This window comes from Procambarus clarkii, chromosome 16 (assembly GCF_040958095.1).
Source record: "Procambarus clarkii isolate CNS0578487 chromosome 16, FALCON_Pclarkii_2.0, whole genome shotgun sequence".
Classification (NCBI taxonomy): domain Eukaryota; kingdom Metazoa; phylum Arthropoda; class Malacostraca; order Decapoda; family Cambaridae; genus Procambarus; species Procambarus clarkii.
In genome coordinates, this window is record NC_091165.1 from 11,207,575 (window position 1) to 11,216,755 (window position 9,181).

Consider the following 9,181-nt stretch of genomic DNA (forward strand, 5'->3'; position numbering starts at 1 on the left):
AAAACAACAGAGTAGCCAACACCATCCGCAGACTTAGACCCATCGGTAAAGACAGAAACGGAGCGGGAGTGAGAAGAAAAGTGCTCGGGGAAAAGGCGTTTTAGAACTGTAGGAGGGGTAAAAGCTTTAGTGATATGTGTCAAGGATGTACAAAACGGCGGAAGAGGGACTCTCCACGGTGGCAAAGAAGGAACAACACGAGGAGAAACATCAGAAATACGAACGGAAAGAGAATCCTGTAGGCGAGATAACCGGACAGAAAGAGGGAGGTGGTGAAGAGGAACAGGAACCCCAGGAGGGGTAAAAGTTAAAGCCCGACAGAGGCGAGAGGAAGGATGTTGCAAGGACCGCGCAAGATAGCGAAGACAGTAGCGATCACGGCGGTCCTGGAGAGACAGGAAGCCAGTGTCAACATACAAGCTAAGGATGGGAGTCGAACGAAAGGCACCAGAACTGAGGCGCAACCCAATATGGTGCAAAGCATCAAGATGGCGAAGAGTAGAAGGAGAAGCAGACGAGTAAGCAGGGCAACCATAATTGAGCTTAGACAGGACGAGAGAGGAATGTAAAGCAAGGAGAGTGCGCCTATCTGCCCCCCAAGAAGTATGGGACAAGACCCGAAGGAGGGTAAGGGCCTTAGAGCACTCAACACAGAGGTAAGAGATATGGGGAGACCAAGACAAACGAGTGTCAAGGAATAACCGCAAAAGCTTCGCGGAATCTTTGTATTCAAGGGGATGACCATAAAGTGACAAAGAGGGACGAAGAACGACCCGTTTCCGCGTAAAAGTCATGGCACAAGTCTTAGAAGTAGAGAACTTGAAGCCATGATCGGTGGCCCAAGATGATACGGCATCAATTGCAAGTTGAAGCCGGCGTTGAAGGAGAGGCGAATCATCACCCTGACAGCAAAGGGTAAGATCTTCGACATAGAGAGCGGAGAAGACACCAGAAGCAAGAGAGGAAAGAAGACCATTGAGGGCAACCAGAAAAAGAATAGTGCTCAGAACACTACCCTGGGGCACACCTTCGTATTGCTGAAAAGAGGCAGAGACAGCGGTACCAAGACGCACCAGAAAGGAACGACGAGAGAGGAAGCTGTGGAGAAAGAGAGGGAAATGACCACGAAGGCCAAAAGAATGAAGTTGAGATAGAATATGATATCGCCAAGTGGTGTCGTAAGCCTTTTCCAGGTCAAAAAGGACGGCAACAACGGAGGTCTTCACAGCAAAAGCAGTACGAATATAGACCTCCAAGTTCACCAGGACATCTGTCGTGCTGCGGCACTTGCGGAAACCAAATTGAGAAGGGGAGAGGAGGTGATGGTTTTCCAGGAACCACATCAGACGAACGTTAACCATACGTTCAAAGAGTTTGCAGACACAACTTGTGAGAGCAATAGGGCGAAAGTCCTTATGGGAAGTACCCAGAGACCCCGGTTTGCGAACAGGGAGGACAACGGCATCGAGCCAGTCCTCAGGGACTGACGACGACTCCCAGATCCGATTATACAGACTCAGTAAATACTGAGACGTGCACGGAGGGAGATGGCGAAGCATCTCATAATGAATACCATCGGAGCCCGCCGCCGTAGAACAGCAGAGGGCCAGGGCAGAACGAAGTTCAGAGAGAGAGAGAAGGGATCCTTATAGGAAAGCTGAAGATGAGTGCAGAAATCTAAAGGACGAGACTCAAGGACAGGTTGACGAAGAAGGAAAGATTGGGGAAGATGAAGACCAGAGCTAACAGAAGAAAAGTGGGAACCCAGTTCGGAAGCGACCTGCAACGGGTCCGCCACAAGAGTTTCATGGAGGTGAAGGACCGGTGAAACATCGGGAACGAACTTACCCGCTATCTTGCAGATACACTTCCAGATCTGGGTCAGAGGGGTTTCGGACATAATTGTTGAGACATAAGATGCCCAACATTCACGTTTAGCCGTACGGATGGCCCTACGGGCCACCACACTCGCTTTCCGAAAGAAAAGAAAAGAATCGGTCGTCTGCCTACGGCGGTGCCTCTTTCAGGCTGCACGCTTACAGCGGACAGCCCGAGCAGAGTCCGCATTCCACCAGGGAACGCACTTCCGTGGACCCCGAGAGGAAGAGCGAGGAATAGAGCGGAGGCCAGCGTTGAAGACAGTGTCATGAAAAAGGAGAGCGCGAGATAGAGGCAGAAGGAAGAGGTCAGAGAGAGCAGCACTGAGGGTAAATAGGGTCCAGTCCGCCTTAGCAAACTGCCACCTAGGGAAAGAGAGGGAAGGGCGAAAAGAGAAAAAGGAAACAAGGATGGAGAAATGATCACTTCCATGGAGGTCATCAAGAACCTGCCACGTGAAATCCAAGTAAAGAGAAGAAGAGCAGAGAGAAAGATCAAGACAAGAAAGGGTGCGAGTCCGAGAGTCCAAATGAGTGGGCTCACCAGAATTCAGAAGAGACAGGGAAGAAGAGAGGAGAAACGGCTCAAGAAGGCGACCCCGGGTATTCGTCAGAACGTCACCCCAAAGAGAATGACGACAATTGAAGTCACCCAGCAGGAGCACAGGCTCCGGCAAGGAGTCTAGGAGGTGTTTCAAATCAGGAAGAGAGAGCGGGACACTCGGGGGGAGATAAATGGAACAAACTGTGTACCATTTCCCCACAAAGATACGAGCAGCAGAACAATGGAGAGGCGAAGGAAAAAGTAAAGGAACAAAGGGAACATCAGCACGAATCAAGAGAGCAGAAGAATTAGAAGCCCCAGCAATGGCTGGGGGGGGGGAGAGAAAGGAATAGCCACGAAAACGACCAGGACGAGCACCAAGCATCGGCTCCTGGAGACAGACACAAAGGGGCGAAAACAGCGAAATCAGAAGTTGGAGTTCGAGGAAATTGGCGTAATAACCTCGAACGTTCCATTGAAGAATGGACAACGACGAGAAGAGAAAGGACAAAAACAGAGAACAAGGAAGAAACAAAGGCGAAAGAGCAACAGAGCACGTTAAAGAATATCAGGGTCGGGATCAGGGTCAGCAAAGTCAGGGTTAGGGGGCATGGGTAAACTGAGCAATGACGGTGGGAAGGAAACGGGAGAACAGATCATTTCCAGAGGAGGAGGAGGAGGAGGAAGAGAAGGAGACAATGGAGAGGAGCAGTCAAGGACAGCAGCAGGAAGAGGGGGAGTAGAAAGAGGGGACCGCACCCCAGCAAGAGCAGCAACCGAAAGGGAAGCAGGGGCCAAAGAAACCTCCATAGCAGGAACAGGGTGCGCAATCACTGAAACAGGAGGGGAAGGAGCAACAGAGCCAGAAGTAGGAGCTGAGGAAGAAAGCGAAGCCTTCTTACCCGCCGGGGAAGAGGAAGGAGAGGAGCCAGGCTTACGCTTCTGACTTAAAGAGACTGGTGTCCCAGCAACTACGTACCGGGCAACGGATTCCAGTGTCTCAACAGGAGAAGCTGAACGTGAGCACACACGACGGCCGTTAGGAGAGCGATGGACATCTGCCTGCACCGACAGGCGGTGGGGAGAGCCGATAGATGGAGGAAGAGGATGGGAAGGAGGATCGGAGGGGGACGAGGAAGAAGACACAGGGGACATAACAGACTGGGTTGAAAGAAGGGGAACCCCAGACAGAGGACCAGGAGGGGGACCCCTCGGGACAGAACACAAAGGGACAGAGGAGGGGCAGTGGGCGTATCAGGGTTCAAGGCCCGGAAACGGTTGAGAGTCTGAGGAAGGGGGGAAGGGGGGAAGGACGAGGAGAGGAAGAGCGCAACACGCGAGCATAAGAGATGTTAGTATAAGGCGGGAGCCGGCGAACCTGGCGCTTCGCCTCAGGAAAAGATAAACGCTCCCGGTGCTTCAGGTTGAGGACGGCTGCCTCAAGCTTGTAACGGACACAGGCACGGGAGAAGGTAGGATGGGCCTCACCGCAGTTGAGGCAGCGAGCTTGGGGAGAAGTGCACTCCGACTTAGAGTGACCTTCACTCCCACACAAAGGACAGAGAGAGACAGTCCCAGAGCAGCGGAGGGCACCATGCCCAAACCTCCAGCACTTGTTACAAAGTCGAGGAGAAGGAATATACTCCTGGACAGAGCACCTAGCACCAGCAAGAATGACAGAGGATGGAAGGGTCCTACCATCAAAGGTGATCTTCACAATGCGAAGGGGTTGACGGCGACGACCATGAGAGGGACGAGTAAACGAGTCAACCTGGAGGACAGAATGGCCTTGGGCATCAAGGATATGCCGAATATCATCGTGGCAATCCTGCAGATTCCGATCACCGGTTGCAACATGGGGTGGGAGGAGAATAGTGCCAACACTGGCATTCATCTGAACATTCTTGGAGACCCGAACAGGGATCTCACCAAGGCAAGATAAGGCAGCCAAGCGGGAAGCCGCATCCTGAGAAGGAGCAGCAATGACACGTGTACCGAGACGAGTGGGGTTGAAAGTAACAGACGCATCCACGGAATCTACAAGATGCCGATGGAGGGAGAAATCGACAGGTGGCGCAGAATCAAGAGGGAGGAGATCAAAGTATTTGGCCCATGAAGCAGGACCAAACAAGGCCTGATACGCATCAGCACGGGAAGGAATCGAGCGAGTGCGGTTGGGGCGCAAACGGCGTTGAGAACCCCTAGAGAGAGAGGGGTCAAAAGGTGCAGTAGTCACAACGAAAGACTTAGCCACACCAGGGGACGAAGTGGTCACCACCGGGGGCTGGAGGCTCGACCCAACCACAGAGGAGGGAGGGGAGCTGGGGGAAGAAGTCAGGATGGTTAAAGGAGGAGCAAGGTCGGGGCCCAACGCAGCGGGAGCTACAGAGCCTGGTCTTCCAATACAGGCCGACTCGGGGGCTTGGTCGCCCACCCCACGAGCCTGAGAGGGTACAACGGAAACATTCAACGACATAGAGACGAAAAGTGATAAATTCATCCACGAATGTGCCCCCATACCCACCATGGAGCCACAATTAGAGGCAGGACACCAAACAGGAAGCTATCGCCGATCATGCCGGGGCCCCCTAGGGGTGCGTCGTGAGTATACGCCCCACAAACGCCACCTTAAGAACCCTCAGTCCGTCGAGATCGGGTTCAGCGACGAAAGGGGGATTGACAATAAAAGGTTCCCCTCGCTCGAGATGTTGGGTACTACAGTTCTATGGGTGCAAGAGTATGCCTCCTCAAGCACCCGGGCGTGAAAATAGAAGAAGTCCAAAGAAATAATCCAAAACAAGCAAAAGATCGGCAGGAAACGACAAGCAGATAGGAGAAGAGGGGGGAGAAAAACGAAACATAAGGAAAAGGAAAAGCGATCCGGCACAATTGGAGAAGACAGCAGCAGGAGTGCAAGGCCAGAAAAGGACAGAGGACTGCCCAACGGAGCATCACACTCCGGCAGCCGTCCACCAAGCCCCCTCACGACGCCAACGGGCCGGATGGGGAGGGGGTGTTGGCCCCAAAATGAACCCCGATAACTTAGCACATTTCCCCAATTTGATTCATTCCCATTTAGCACTACCCATTGTTTTCTATGTTTTAACCATTGTTTTACCCATTCGAGTATTCTCCTACTTATTCTATGTGACTGTAATTTACTTGTCAGTCTCTCATGTGGTACCTTGTCAAAAACATTAGCAGAGTCCATGTAAGCTTTATCTACCGGAAGTCCCTTGTCTGAATATTCAGTTACCGTTTCCAGAAATGTGAGTAGGTTAGTAAGGCAGGATCTATTTTTAACAAACCATGTTGCGTTGATTTTACAAGATTGTTCTTGGTGAGATGTTGTTTGATTCCTTCCCTTAGGATTCTCTTCATGAGCTTGCAGATGTGTGATGTCACGCTGATCGGACATTTCTGCCTTTTTTGAAAATAGGGGTAAAATTTGCATATTTCCAATCAGAGGGGAACTATCCCTTGGTACAGGAATTTTCTGATAAGGAGTTTCAGTGGCATGCATAATGCATTTGCCAGTTCCTTTACGACTTTAGATTGAAATCCATCCACACCTGAGGTTTTTAAGTCTTTTAGTATGTCAATGCTCTTCCTGATGGTTTCGTATGTAATGGGTCTATCCCTAATTCACTCTCTTCACTTCCTTGAAACATTTGTGTGGGTGATGGGATGCCGTTCAAACTTTCTAGTATGGACACTTATGTAAAGTATTCATTCAGTGTTTGTTGCTCATTTATCATCCAATATAACTTGGTTAGTCTCATCTTTTAAGGTTCCTACAGAGTTCTTTGTTTTGGTTTTACTTCGTATATATGTATAGAATAATTATGGATCTTCCTTTATGTTGCTTACTATAGTGGCTTGGAGTGTATGGAGTTACGAGTTCATTAAATCTTTTTGCCAGGCGATAGGTTGGAGTTGGTATTTAGCTGATTATTGGACATAGTGGGTTACCTTGTTCGTGTGTCTTAACATTGCCATAGGCATATACTATGGCAATGTTAAGACATACTATATTCGTTAAGACTTAACGTACTCCTAACACCATACATTCCAAGCAACTATAGTCTACACTCATCAGCAGATTTCCCAGAATAAATCAAAACTACTAAATAGGCCCAATTTGCCTAATAAGCCAAGTTTTCATGAATTAATTGTTTTTCGACTACCTAACCTACGTAACCTAACCTAACCTAACTTTTTCGGCTACCTAACCTAACCTAACCTATAAAGATAGGTTAGGTTAGGTTAGGTAGGGTTGGTTAGGTTCGGTCATATATCTACGTTAATTTTAACTCCAATAAAAAATATTGACCTCATTCATAATGAAATGGGTAGCTTTATCATTTCATAAGGAAACAATACGAGAAAATATATTAATTCAGGAAAACTTGGCTTATTAGGCAAATTGGGCCTCGCATAGTAGGCTGAGAAGTGCATTCTGGCTACTAGGTACGACATATATATATATATATATATATATATATATATATATATATATATATATATATATATATATATATATATATATATATATATATGTCGTACCTAGTAGCCAGAACGCACTTCTCAGCCTACTATGCAAGGCCCGATTTGACCAATAAGCCAAGTTTTCCTGAATTAATATATTTTCTCTAATTTTTTTCTTATGAAATGATAGAGCTACCCATTTCATTATGTATGTGGTCAATTTTTTTTTATTGGATCTAAAAGTAACGTAGATATATGACAAAACCAAACCAACCCTACCTAACCTAACCTAACCTATCTTTATAGGTTAGGTTCGGTTAGGTAGCCGAAAAAGTTAGTTAGGTTAGGTTAGGTAGGTTAGGTAGTCGAAAAACAATTAATTCATGAAAACTTGGCTTATTAGGCAAATCGGGCCTTGTATAGTAGGCTGAGAAGTGCGTTCTGGCTCCTAGGTACGACATATATATATATATATATATATATATATATATATATATATATATATATATATATATATATATATATATATATATATATATATATATATATATATATATATATATATATGTCGTACCTAATAGCCAGAACGCACTTCTCAGCCAACTATGCATGGCCCAATTTGCCTAATAAGCCAAGTTTTCATGACTTAATGTTTTTTCGACTACCTAACCTACCTAACCTAACCTAACTTTTTCTGCTACCTAACCTAACCTAACCGATAGAGATAGGTTAGGTTAGGTTAGGTAGGGTTGGTTAGGTTCGGTCATATATCTACGTTAATTTTAACTCCAATAAAAAAAATTGACCTCATACATAATGAAATGGGTAGCTTTATCATTTCATAAGAAAAAAATTAGAAAAAATATATTAATTCAGGAAAACTTGGCTTATTAGGCAAATCGGGCCTTGCATAGTAGGCTGAGAAGTGCGTTCTGGCTATTAGGTACGACATATATATATATATATATATATATATATATATATATATATATATATATATATATATATATATATATATATATATATATATATATATGCGAACAAGCCTGAATGGTCCCCAGGACAATATGCAACTGAAAACTCACACCCCAGAAGTGACTCGAACCCATACTCCCAGATGCCACGCAACTGGTATGTACAAGACGCCTTAATCCACTTGACCATCACGACCGGACATAATGAGGTGATAGCCGAGGCTATTTGAACCACCCCACCGCCGGCACTCGGATAGTAATCTTGGGCATAGCATTTTACCAAATCACCTCATTCTTTGGGGCACACGTGAGGAACACAAATGCGAACAAGCCTGAATGGTCCCCAGGACAATATGCAACTGAAAACTCACACCCCAGAAGTGACTCGAACCCATACTCCCAGATGCCACGCAACTGGTATGTACAAGACGCCTTAATCCACTTGACCATCACGACCGGACATAATGAGGTGATAGCCGAGGCTATTTGAACCACCCCACCGCCGGCACTCGGATAGTGATCTTGGGCATAGCATTTTACCAAATCACCTCATTCTTTGGGGCACACGTGAGGAACACAAATGCGAACAAGCCTGAATGGTCCCCAGGACAATATGCAACTGAAAACTCACACCCCAGAAGTGACTCGAACCCATACTCCCAGATGCCACGCAACTGGTATGTACAAGACGCCTTAATCCACTTGACCATCACGACCGGACATAATGAGGTGATAGCCGAGGCTATTTGAACCACCCCACCGCCGGCACTCGGATAGTAATCTTGGGCATAGCATTTTACCAAATCACCTCATTCTTTGGGGCACACGTGAGGAACACAAATGCGAACAAGCCCGAATGGTCCCCAGGACAATATGCAACTGAAAACTCACTATGCCCAAGATTACTATCCGAGTGCCGGCGGTGGGGTGGTTCAAATAGCCTCGGCTATCACCTCATTATGTCCGGTCGTGATGGTCAAGTGGATTAAGGCGTCTTGTACATACCAGTTGCGTGGCATCTGGGAGTATGGGTTCGAGTCACTTCTGGGGTGTGGGTTTTCAGTTGCATATTGTCCTGGGGACCATTCAGGCTTGTTCGCATTTGTGTTCCTCACGTGTGCCCCAAAGAATGAGGTGATTTGGTAAAATGCTATGCCCAAGATTACTATCCGAGTGCCGGCGGTGGGGTGGTTCAAATAGCCTCGGCTATCACCTCATTATGTCCGGTCGTGATGGTCAAGTGGATTAAGGCGTCTTGTACATACCAGTTGCGTGGCATCTGGGAGTATGGGTTCGAG